This window comes from Nomascus leucogenys, chromosome 8, assembly GCF_006542625.1.
Source record: "Nomascus leucogenys isolate Asia chromosome 8, Asia_NLE_v1, whole genome shotgun sequence".
Classification (NCBI taxonomy): domain Eukaryota; kingdom Metazoa; phylum Chordata; class Mammalia; order Primates; family Hylobatidae; genus Nomascus; species Nomascus leucogenys.
Window position 1 is genome coordinate 57,533,641 of NC_044388.1, and position 14,088 is coordinate 57,547,728.

The window sequence follows — 14,088 nt, forward strand, 5'->3', positions numbered from 1 at the left end:
AGAATAATACCTATATTGACCTATATTGCAGGATGATGTGAAGCTTGTGTGACTTGTATGTGAAATGTCCAGTGTGGAGGGGACGCATACAGTAGAGACCGGCACTGCCTTGCCTCACCTGGATATAACCACGGAACAAATACAAATTGTTTTCACTTTGTTCTTACCTAGTGTGTCTATCATTGCCATACTCTCACACTTTTAATCACACTTTTAATTGGCCTTAAAAATTCTTAATATTTTTAAAGTATAGAACTTCATGTCTTTTAAACTGAAAATTAGACTGAGAATATTAATTGCTTATTGTCTTATGAGGATCCTCAATCAAAGTTTAATGTTCATCTTCTTCCTTGCCCATTCAAAAAGTAGTCATTGTTGGTCCTGAACATAAACTATTATTTTTAAATCAAAGCATTATTTTATAATAAAATAAGGCTTTTTAATAGTTAACCTAGTCATGTATTTTAACCAATTTTTCCTGCATGATCTAGTTAAAGATGTTAGGTTAAGATAGCTGAACAGGAAGAGCTCTAGTCTGCAGCTCCCAGTGTGGTTGATGGAGAAGACAGGTGATTTCTACATTTCCAACTGAGGTACTTGGTTCATCTCATTGGGACTGGATGGAAAGTGGGTGCAGCCCACGGAGGGCGAGTTGAAGCAGGGTGGGGTGTTGCCTCACCCGGGAAGCACAAGGGATTGGGGGACTTCCCTTTCTTAGCCAAGGGAAGCCGTGACAGACTGTACCTGGAAAAATGGGAGATTCCCACCCAAATACTGAGCTTTACCCAAGGTCTTAGCAACTGGCAGACAAGGAGATCCTCTCCCGTGCCTGGTTTGGTGGGTCCCATGCCCATGGAGCCTTGCTCACTGCTAGTGCAGCAGTCTGAGATTGAACTGCAAGGCAGCAGCCTGGCTGGGGGAGGGGCGTCCGCCATTGCTGAGGCTTGAGTAGGTAAACAAAGCAGCCTGGAAGCTCTAACTCGGGGGAGCCCACTACAGCTCAGCAAGGTCTTCTGCCTCTAGACTCTGCCTCTGTGGGCAGGGCTTAGCTGAACAAAAGGCAGCAGACAACTTCTGCAAACTTAAATGTCCCTGTCTGACAGCCTTGAAGAGACCAGTGGTTCTCCCAACACGGCGTTTGAGCTCTGAGAACAGACAGACTGCCTCCTCAAGTGGGTCCCTGACCCTGTGTAGCCTAACTGGGAGACATCTCCCAGTAGGGGCCGACAGACACCGCAAATAGGCGGGTGCCCCTCTGGGATGAAGATTCCAGAAGAAGGAACAGGCAGCAATATTTGCTGTTCTGTAGCCTCTGCTGGTGATACCCAGGCAAACAGGGTCTACAGTGGACCTCCAGCAAACTCCAACAGACCTGCAGCTGAGGGACCTATTAGAACGAAAACTAACAAACAGAAAGGAATAGCATCAACATCAACAAAAAGGACATCTACACCATAACCCCATCCGTAGGTCATCAACATCAAAGACCAAAGTTAAATAAAACCACAAAAATGGGGAGAAACCAGAGTAGAAAAGCTGAAAATTCTAAAAATCAGAGCGCCTCCTTCAAAGGACTGCAGCTCCACACTGGCAAGGGAACAAAGCTGGACAGAGAATGAATTTGATGAGTTGACAGAAGTAGGCTTCAGAAGGTCGGTAATAACAAGCTTCTCTGAGCTAAAGGAACGCATTTGAACCCATTGCAAGGAAGCTAAAAACCTTGCAAAAAGGTTAGATGAATGGCTAACTAGAATAAACAGTGTAGAGAAGACCTTAAATGACCTGATGGAGCTGAAAACCATGGCATGAGAACTTCGTGACACATGTGCAAGCTTCAGTAGCCGATTTGATCAAGTGGAAGAAAGGATATCAGTGAGTGAAGATCAAATTAATGAAATAAGGTGAGAAGACAAGGTTAGAGAAAAAAGAGTAAAAAGAAATGAACAAAGCCTCCAAGAAATATGGGACTATGTGAAAAGGCCAAATCTACATTTGATTGGTGTACCTGAAAGTGATGGGGAGAATGGAACTAAGTTGGAAAACACTCTTCAGGATATTATCCAGGAGAACTTCCCCAACCTAGCAAGGCAGGCCAACATTCAAATTCAGGAAATACAGAGAACACCACAAAGATACTCCTCGAGAAGAGCAACCCCAAGACACATAATTATCAGATTCACCAATGTTGAAATGAAGGGAAAAATGTTAAGGGCAGCCAGAGAGAAAGGTCGGGTTACCCACAAAGGGAAGCCCATCAGACTAACAGCAGATTCCTCAGCAGAAACCATACAAGACAGAAGAGAGTGGGGGCCAATATTCAACATTCTTGAAGAAAAGAATTTTCAACCCAGAATTTCATATCCAGCCAAACTAAGTTTCATAAGTGAAAGAGAAATAAAATCCTTTACAGACAAGCAAATGCTGAGAGATTTTGTCACCACCAGGCCTGCCTTACAAGAGCTCCTGAAGGAAGCACTAAACATGGAAAGAAACAACCAGTACCAGCCACTGCAAAAACGTGCCAAATTGTAAAGACCATGGATGCTAGGAAGAAACCGCATCAATTAACAGGCAAAATAACCAGTGAACATCATAATGACAGGATAGACTTCACACATAACAATATTAATCTTAGATGTAAATGACTAAATGCCCCAATTAAAAGACACAGACTGCAAATTGGATCAAGAGTCAAGACCCATCAGTGTGCTGTATTCAGGAGACCCATCTCATGTGCAAAGATGCACATAGGCTCAAAATAAAAGGATGAAGGAAGATCTACCAAGCAAATGGAAAGCAGGGGTTGCAATCCTAGTCTCTGATAAAACAAACTTTAAACCGACAAAGATGAAAAGAGACAAAGAAGGCCATTACATAATGGTAAAGGGATCAATTCAACAATAAGAACTAACTATCCTACATATACATGCACCCAGTACAAGAGCATCCAGATTCATAAAGTAAGTCCTTAGAGACCTACAAAGAGACTTAGACTCCCCCACAATAATAATGGGAGACTTTAACACCCCACTGTCAACATTAGACAAATTAACAAGACAGAAGGTTAACAAGGATATCCAGGGCTTGAACTCAGCTCTGCACCAAACAGACCTAGTAGACATCTACAGAACTCTCCACCCCAAATCAACAGAATATACATTCTTCTCAGCACCACATCACACTTATTCCAAAATTGATCACATAATTGGAAGTAAATCACTCCTCAGCAAATGTAAAAGAACAGAAATCACAACAAACTCTCTCTCAGACCACAGTGCAATCAAATTAGAACTCAGGATTAAGAAACTCACTCAAAACCACACAACTACATGGAAACTGAACAACCTGCTCTTTATTATTATTATTATTATTATTATTATTATACTTTAAGTTCCAGGGTACATGTACACAATGTGCAGGTTTGTTACATATATATACATTGCCATGTACCAGAATCTCTCAGACACATATAAAGCAGTGTGTAGAGGGAAATTTATAGCACTAAATGCCCACAAGAGAAAGCAGGAAAGATCTGAAATTGACACCCTAACATCACAATTAAAATAACTAGAGAAGCGAGAGCAAACAAATTCAAAAGCTAGCAGAAAGCAATAAATAACTAAGATCAGAGAAGAACTGAAAGAGATAGAGACACAAAAAACCCTTCAAAAAAATCAATGAATCCGAGAGCTGGTTTTTTGAAAATATCAACAAAATTGATAGACTGCTATCAAGACTAATAAAAAAGAAAAGAGAGAAGAATCAAATAGATGCAATAAAAAGTGATAAAGGGGATATCAATTTTGAATTTTAGCAAGAAGGAAGTTAATAAAACTCATGCATAGATAATGGTTATAGATATTTATAGACAATTGCTTATAAGTATAATAAATAATGCACATCATTATTGATGTTTCATATAGCAGGCACTTTAACATTAAATGACTCATCTAACAAACACAGAACTCATGAGAAACCTGCGAGTTTGGGAATGAAACAAAGCAGAGATAGAAATATAGTCCCAGCTACTTGGGAGGCTGAGGCAGGAGAATGGCGTGAACCCAGGAGGCAGAGCTTGCAGTGAGCCGAGATCACGCCACTGCACTCCAGCCTGGGCGACAGAGCGAGACTCCGTCTCAAAAAAAAAAAAAGAAAAAAAAATTCCTCCATCTTGACTGATCTTACTTTAGTATAACATTACTGTGACAAGGTTTTACAAAAATGGTTTTGAAGAAGTCCAAAGAAGCCTGAGATTTATAACACAGATGTTCAAGTAAGAGAGTGTGAATCTGTAATCATCTCTGTTTTCAACAAAGACATGGGGAATGAGACTCAAGACATTCATGTATTCATAGAAACTCAGGACATTTAAGTGGAGAAACAGAACAATTTAATTAGCATGATCTTCTAGGTAGCAGTAAATGGTCTATTTGTGTCGGGTTAATGAACTCTTCTAGGGCACTCAGTAGAACCAGGGTGCCTTTAAAGGACTCATTGACCTCACAGGGGTGAGCACTTTTTCTATCAGAGAGCCCTTTATTTACCAATCTTTACACTCTGCAGGAGAAGTCCACATATTTATGAGGTATCAGCTTCCCATAGGTAAAGGAAGTGTTTTTCATGGGTTTATGCGCTGATACACACAATTAACATTAAAACTCCTGGTAGAATTGTTTGTATTCGTATGCATAAATAAAGTGATGCAGCATAGTATTGTTTAATTTTATCAGTGTAACACAGACATAAAATAACAATAAATGTCTGTACTAGGTGATATGTCTGAACTACAGCTTGATATTATTCAGTATTGAGAGTTGTGTGGCCAAAGTCAGAGTAGGGTTGGGCCAGTCTTTGGTAATTTTTTAAAAAATCTATACAACTGTGGCCTCTTTTCTGGAAATGAGCTATAGCAATGCTTATATTACACCCCTCCGAGCATTCATACAGATAAAAAACATTTATTGGTCCTTACTGTAAACTAAGCAAATTGGGTCGTGATGAGGGAAAACAAAGAAAGAAAAGACATAAATAAATATCTAATCATGTATGTTCATTGTAACAGCACAAGCAACTGGTTTTATTTGAAGTATCCTCTGCTTTCTAGGTCTAAACTAAGACAGATAAAAAGAAAGCAGAAAAATGCAAAACTAAGTTCTTTCCCTTTATTTTAACAACTATCACGGCTCTTCATTTTTATGTATGTCTTGTGAGCACAGGGGCTATTTTTTCAAGGATGGTTATAGAATGAAGAGCCTTGGAATGTAGAGTTCCCCTCTGGCAGAAAAGGCCAATATGCTTTTAGCCTCTTATAAAACATTCAGGTATCCTGAGTTTAGGGTTCCCCAGCTGTATGTGTTGGTTTCCCCACACAAACCAACTGTATGTGAAAGATGCACCAGGGCCCTTCAATATTACCCTCTAGGATTTGGAAGGCAAGAGGCAATATGCTTCAGCAGAGACATAATGCCCATGCTGCTTGCTGTGCTGTGAGTCATAAAGTCCTTATCTCTGAACCAGGAGTCTCCCGTCTTCTGCTAGCAACCAAGAAACGATGGCAGGCTAATTTTATCATGTCCAAATAGGATAAAAATCTCAGACATATTGCAGTTCTTCACAATCCTTCCGCATTAATTTGCTTACAATGTTTATGGGTTTCTTTCCTAGAAGCATCCATGTAAATCATTTGGAGTTTTTGCCTTTCCCCTTAGAAGAAAAATATGAATGATTTGACTGAACAGGCCTGTAGCCAAACCCAAGAAGATCTTTCCAAGTGTGAACTCCATCTTCAAACTTCTAGTGAGTCTGAGGCCACGACTGGAAAAATTTAGAAATAATTTCTAATTCTTGAAAACTTTGAAATGTCAAAACATTAAAACTTTAAGTTTTTGTATCTTGTTTAATGTTTAACAATTTTCTGAAACTTTGGAAATTATGTAGGTATTCTATTTTGTTAGTTTGGCTTAGCATATATAAATAGAGCTATGTCTACATATTAATAGTAGTCTTGTTTTACCTTAACTTTGTGTTTTTTTGTTGTATGCCATCTAGATCCTAAACCTTAAAGAAGAAACTATGGCAATGTCTCTTCCACCACTCTTGATTAGCATGATGTGTTGCCAAAAGACTTCAGATCATAAGTGCAAAATACAAAATCCCAAATTGACTGCATCTTTTCTCATTGCTCAACAACTGTCAAACAATTGAGAAATTTGTTTTGGATGAAGCAGTAACATTCCTTCTTCCACTCCCAGCCCCATTACACATAGTCTGCAGTTCCTCACTGACCACTGATTGATGTCAACGTGCAAACTCTCAGACAGAAGACAAGAAATATGTCATGGGCTTTCTGGTTCTTCAAGCTTCTGATTAGGACCAGAGCCAGCAATTACATACACTTATCCCTATTCTTTCCATGAATGCAGAGAAAGAAAGACCTTCTTGAGCTGCAAGAAATACTCTATTCCTCACACATAATAACTAAGGCTCAGCAGCTTGTAAAAAGGCAGGGTCCAGGGCATGTCAGGACAAGGAAGAGTTGTAGGTTATTTCTCTGTCTTTCCTCTATATTCTTTCATAATTGGGACAAGGCCTCAGCTGACAAGGAGCTGGCAGAACACTGGGGACAGTTGGTATATAAGAACCAACACCGTCCCATCAGTCATTTATTCAACACGTGTTTATTGAGCATCTGCAACGTGACTAAACCGTTATAGAGTCTCCATTGTTGTAGGTCCTGAGAAAAAAACTGCAAAGCAAAGTACACACAGGCTTGCCCTCCTTAAATGTACAGTCAAGTGGAGATGGCAGATATTAAGGAACTAACTTGTGCTATTGAAGTTTAAAAGAAAGGGATCTTACTGAGTCTGAGGAAAGGAATGAATCAATGCAGACTTCCTAGAAGAACTGACATGTAAACTAAGAACTGAAAGAGGAATAGACATTAAACCAGAAAACAGAATGGAAGAAAAATAGATTTACGATGCGATACGATGCAAAAACCCTAAAGGAAAAAGTTCAGTATGACTGGAATATGTAGACAGAAGATAATGGTTTATGATAAGACTGAAAAGGAATGCAGAGTCTAGATAAAAAGACACTTAGAATTAGTAAGAATTTTTTTTGAGACAATAAAAGACCATTTTGCTTTGGCAAAATAATAATAATAATAACCCTCACTGTAGTGTGAACTATAAATTTAGGAGAGCAAGAGTATATGTGGGAAAATCAGTTAAGAGACTTGCATTAGCCAAGAAAACAGCTGATGTTGGATTAAACCATGGAGAAGATAATGGAGATAATGACAAGTGGACAGATTTTGGAAATCAGTATCTTTTGGTAATTAACTGAACATAGGAGAAAGAAGAAAAGATGGGGTTACATAGGACTCCGAAATTTCTGAACAATCAGCTGGGAAGATGATAGTATTATTTGTTGTGTAAAGAACATGAAAAGAGGATCGGGATTGAAAGGACATATGAGGAGCTCTGGTTTTGACACATTGAGTGTGGTATATGGCCTCTCACTTATGTGGGTCTAGAGCTAAGAAGAGAAGTCATGGGTTGGATGTAAAAGTGTGGGTTTTGGCAGCATTTAGGTAGTAAAGATTTGGCAAATGGTTAAGAGCATATTACATGAAAAGAAAAGAATTTAGGTCAGAGTCCAGAGGAAAGCATACATTTAACACAGAAGAATAAAACATGAGAAATAACTGGTAAACGAGATTAGGAAGAGGTCAGAGAGGAAGAAAGCCAGGAGGATACGGTGGCATGGAAGCCAATGGAGAGAGTGTTTCAAGAAGAAGAAGATAGTTAACAGTAGGGAATTATCAACATACAGATTAAGAAATGTGGATTTACCAATAAGGAGAACATTCATTTTTTTTCAAAATGAAAACCAGAGAAGAGGCAAAAGCAAAAAAAGAAAAAAAAAAAGAATTGTCAAGAGGCAAGACCAGAACTTGAAAGAGAATACCAGGAAACCATGGAAAGTGAAGATAGACTTAGAGAGTATGGTCAAAAGTCAGGACAGAGAAATCAGATGAGCTGATTTGAAATCCAGAAACTATTCATGGAGAACACACCCCGGGTGAGTGACTTTTGAAAGTCCTTTCCTTTATACTTATCTAGAATAATTGCTGAATGTAAAAATATCATATTTTAATTATTTATTACCAAAATAATGTATTTCCTTGTGGAATAACTTAAAAAATGTAGAAGAGTAAAGAAACGATCCATATTCTTCGCATGAAAAGAAAAACAATATTGATGTTTGCTCTTTCCATCAGAATTGTCCAAATAAATTATCATTTTATACACATTACTTTGAAATATGTTTTCTTCGCATAATATTTTAGCATAACCAATTATATTTTATTATAAATTGGGTTAAGTTGGATCATTACATTTAAAGTAAAATTTAAGAAATAGCAATTAAACTTTTTAAAGGCTTCTAATTTTTTAACCCTGATTTTGGTATTTTTTGAAATAGATGCTTCAAGTGGATAATCTATTGTTCCAGAATTAATTGTAGTCATTGTGAAATAAAATATTTTATATACACTATGCCTGAAAAGTGTTTAGATCAACTTAACTTTTGTTATAGAAAAATACAAAAACATTGCTATTTTCTTCTGATCTACATTTTTCTCCATAATATGAGAAGAAATTGTTAAACACCTTTGCAATGGATGATATCTCATGCCTGATTGACCATTAAGTCTACTTGAATTATTTTTAACCAGTTTAATTATAGTTAGATACTTAATTTATGAAAAATTCCAGTCATTAAGGGTTTATACAATTCATTAGCAAGTTAATATAGATTCAAAATTACTTATTTTTTATATTTTATACATATCAAACAAATATCGGACATAGCTCATTGGTTTAAATTGTTTGAACATTCAACTCTCAGTATAAGCAATTCGACCTGGACAGAATTGGCATATTGTAGAACCCAAGATGACCTTAACACCTTCAGGAGATTCCAGGGCATAAACTACACTGGAGTTCCACGCACAAAGGGAAAAACAGACACAGACTTAATGTAGGGACAGACTCAGAAGCAGTAAAGGTCATCTAAAACATCTACACAAAAGATGAGCAGAAAGTTGAAATCCTGAAGAAGTAAAGTCTCTGCAGATCAAATCAATATCAGCAAGGTAAAAAATATACATTCTGGTGAATTAACAAAGGGTGGAGCCAGGGGAGCTCTCTCAGGAGGGAATCCCAGGCTCCCGAGGCTCTAACTTAGTTAAGGAGAAAAGTGGCTTAAACACCACATCCACCAACATGATCACCCCTAACCAAAGGATTTTTGCTGTTGTTGTTATTTTAGTTCTTGTGGAAAAAAGTATTCACCTTTCTCCATTACAGTTATTGTATTTTCTTTATTTTGCTTTTTTAGGAATGCCATGATCAAAATAATCTTGAACTCAGGAGTCAGAAAAGCTGAGTTTATTCCAACATTGCCAGTTACTAGTTCTAAACAAATTATTTCAACTAATCTATGGTTTAATATATTCATCTATAAAATGAAGCTAATACATAACCAACGTGCAGGACCATGCAAACATTAACGCAATCTAGCATAGCACAGCAATTATTTATATTATGTTTTAAAAAACTAACAAAACTGCATGTACTTACTTAAATTTTCTATATTGTGAAAGAAAACAGAAATGTCTATTGTTGAGAATATTTCAGATAGCAAATATATGTATGTCACAGAAAGTCTATTATTATGTTGTTTTCCAGAAACTGAATAAAGAAAATATATGAGTTGACATAACATAGCTTTTGAGTTTAGGGTACAGGGTTATGGATTATTCTCTTCACATAAATGCTCTTCAAGCCATGAAAGTGAATAGTTAGGCAACTTAGGTTAATCCCATGTAGGCAAATCATGAAAGTATCTGAAGCACTATGTCTTGGTATTAGTTTTCTATTGCTGGATGACGAGTTACCACAAACTGAAAGGCTTAAACAACACAAGTTTACTACCTTAGCATTTCAATGGGTCAGGATTCCAGGTTCAAGTTAGGTGGCTCCTCTACTCAGAGTTTCTAACCAGACTGAATCAAGGGGGGTCAGCTGGGGCTGTAAGTCTCATCTGGAGCTCAGGTGTCTCCTCCAAGCTCACTGGTTATTGGCAGAATTTGGTATGACATATTGCAGGAGAATCCCTCTCTAGTCTTCTAAGATGGAGTCTTATAGAACATAACACAATCATGGGAGTAACCACCTTACTATACTCACAGATCCCACTAAGACATTCAAGGGAAGGTGCATATACAGGCTCTGTATACCAGGGGGTGGGAATCTTGGGAGCCACTTAAGAATTCTGCCTACCACTCTGCTCACCTCCTATCACTGATGGGAATCTGTATGATGAGTATACCCCTAAGGTTGTTCACCTTTCCCAAAGTTGTAACAAACCAGATATGCCCAATAATCCGGGTACATCAACAGCCTTTATTTCACTGCGGGGAAAAATACATTCCAAACGTCAGTAATGAAGGCCAGTTATGAAGGATTATCCCTGCTGTAGGGAAGTGATTCTGTTTCTGTATTCATTTGACCAGGTTTTGGTGTAAATTAGAAAAGGACAGCCAGGAAACTTCAGCTGGGACATGAGTTCTGTCTCCATGTTGGCCTGAACTTCCTGCCCCAGCTGGGAGCAGTCCTGACACCTGTATGTGAAGGCCATGCCCCCTCCCGAGAAGCCTGCAGTGGGAGTCCGAGCACCAGCTCAGTTTCTTTAGAGTTACATGACCCAGGCCAGAAAGCCCCATCTTTCCTCTAAAGCACAGATTTCTCATCTATGAGAAAGAAATAGTTATAACGTTCCTACCACATGGATTATTTGAGGGTGGAATAAAATCATGCATGAGAAAGGGCTCTGCTAACTATAAGGTACTATAAACCTATAATACAATATATCAGTCAGAGTGGCAGGCTGAGTCTTCTGTAGATCAAAATAGTTGAGTAGCAGCAATTTCATATGGTTCCAAATAACAGCAGCATTTTTTTTTAACATCGCTCATTCCCAGGGAATACTGTTAAGCACCCCTTTTCAAAACTTGTCCTCTAGGCCTCTTGTATCACCAGAAGGCATCTATAAAGATTTAGGATCTTAACGTTTATAGCTCAGAAGAAAATCTTTCCCAGGCAAGGAGGGGGAAATCTTGTGCCCTCTGGAGTTTTTTTTTTATGACCATACAATCTTAAGTATTATAAAAAAGATATTCTCAAAAGAGAAAATATCTTAATAATTAAAATAATTCTGTAAACCTTGTTTTTATAATCTTCTGAACATTGAATTATTATGCCCATAAACTCTATTAGCTTGTTAGTATCCTAAGGCTTTCTTTTGATTAGGGTGTGGCTTGTGGAAACCAGACATCTGTTTCGATGTATCATTGGTTGAACTTAAAAACTATGTCTGTTGTTGGTAGGTAAAGGCAGGACAGCCACTGGAAATAAAGGCCCTGAGCAAAACTGAGAGACTCTGATTTTACAAATAACTTACTGGTAAAAAGGAAGATAATTTTGTAATTGTTCACTCTTGCATTTGGAAATGACCACAGAGTGCCATCATATCCATGCCATGCTTTTGACTTCCCACATTTTTTAGGGTAAAATATTAATTATGCAAATTTGAGCATATTTTTGACCCATTTTCATATTATTGTACATGGTACCATGGGGATTAGATCACTTTGTCATTTTATATTCTTTTGTAGATGTTTGTGCTTGCTAAAAATCTATCCCAGGCCAGGCAACATGACGGGAAGACTGATAAAAACTCTAAAACTCAGCAATAGAAGAATTTTGAAAATTAAAAAAAATATATGCACAAACTAAAATTTTCTAGTAAAATCTAAAAGGAATTTATCGTGAATGTTTACAAAGACATTCTCCTAATATTTCCAGAAGACTCCTTCACACATTTACAAAATGAAGGGAAATAAGTAGAATCTTTGGAGTATTCCCTGGTAAAGGAAAAGGTTTGAAGTCACATCTTTCTAAATATCATTCAGGAAATGTTAAACAAGAACTGTTTGTTCAACAGAATCTTCTTTAAAAAAGAGAATGAAAAGAGTGGAAAGATTAGTATACAATATTCCCTGGGTATGGGTGTGGTAGCCTTCCTAATAGCATGTAGACCAGAAAATACTCTTCTTGGATCCAAACCACATGGGCAGCATACATCACCCCCGGCTGGCCGGCAACAGGATGTATATAGGACTATTGGTAGATGTGGAAAGGTTAGAAGAGGCTACAGGGCAGAGAAAACATCTGGAGACTGCTGGAGTGGGATCCACCCTGGTCACGTCTCCTGCCCAGAATGTTCACCAGATAGTAGAACTGGTGTGCACAGGACAGTAGGGTACCAGGGACATCAAATGCACACTGCTTACGTTGTATTGGGGTAACTTTTAGTCACATGGTCACGTTTTTGTTCATTGCAGAGATTTACAGTTGACCCTTGAACAACATGGGTTTGAATGGCATGGGTCCACTTATATGTGGATCTTTTCCAATAAATATACTGGAAAAAATTTTGGAGATTTGTGACAATTTGAAAAAACTCACAGGTGAACTGTGTAGCTTGGAACTATGTAAAAAATTAAGAAATTAGGTGTGTCATGAATGCATAGAATACATGTACATGCTAGTTTATTTTAACATTTACTACTATAAAATATACACAAATCTGTAATAAACATTTTAAAATGTTCAAAACTTATGCACACAAACATTTACAGACCATATGTGGTGCCATTTGCTGTTGAAAGAAATGTAAACAAACACAAAGATGCAATATGAAGTCATAAGTGCATAAAATTCACTGTAGTATATACTATACTACTGTCATAATTTTGTAGCCCCCTCCTGTTGCTATTGCGGTGAGCTCAGGTGTTCCCAGTATTCAGTTAAAACACATGTGATGCTCATCATCCCTGAGTGAATAGTCCCTCTCCCCAGTAAATAGTGTATTGCAATAAATAGTGATCTTTGTGGTTCTTGTATATTCTTCATCATGTTCAATGCAACACTGTACATATTTAATAACACCATGGGACCCATATGAAGGGCCACTAGTGATACTGAAATTGCTCCCCCAAAGCAGCAAAATGTCATGATATTACAAGAATTATTTGAATTGCTTGATATGTAGCCTAGATTGAGGTCTACCAGCTGCTGGTTGCCCGCCATTTCATTTCATGGTTCCAGCATAAAAACCATTGTGAAAAATGAAAAAGAAATTTATGAAGCTGTAGCTGCAGTTATGCCAGCAGGCACAAAAAACTTGCACTTTTTTTGTGAAATACCTTTTTATCTCGTATAGAAAATGCAGCTTTTATGTGGGTGTAGGATTGCTATAAGAAAGGCATACCTATAAACTCTAATATGATTTGACAAAAAGCAAAGTCATTTTATAACAACTTAAAGTAAAAGGAAGGGGAGATATATAAAGTTGGGGAAGTTAATGCCAGCAAAGGATGGTTTGATAATTTTTGAAAGAGATTTGTCTTTAAAAATGTTAGAGTTAGAGGAGAAGCAGCTTCTGCAGACCAGGAGGCAGCAAACAAGTCCCTGATGTCATTAAGAAAATCATCCAGGGCCATGCGTGGTGGCTCACACCTATAATCCCAGCACTTTGGGAGGCCGAGGAGGGCAAATCACAATGTCAGAAGTTTGAGATCAGACTGGCCAACATGGTGAAACCCCATCTCTACTAAAGGTACAAAAAGTAGCTGGGTTTGGTGCTTCACACCTGTAATCCCAGCTATGCGGGAGGCTGAGGAAGGAGAATCACTTGAACCTGGGAGGCAGAGGTTGCAGTGAGCCGAGATTTGGCCACTGCACTCCAGCCTGGGTGACAGAGCAAGCCTCCATCTCAAAAAAAAAAAAAAAAAAAAAGGACAGAGAAAAAAATCATTGAGAAGAAATGATATGTGCCTGAACAGGTTTTTAATGCAATTGGAAGTGCCCTTTTATAGAAGAAAAAATGCCACAAAGGACATTTATTACTAAGGAAGAGAAGTGAGCACCAGGATTTAAGGCAGGATGGAACAGAATA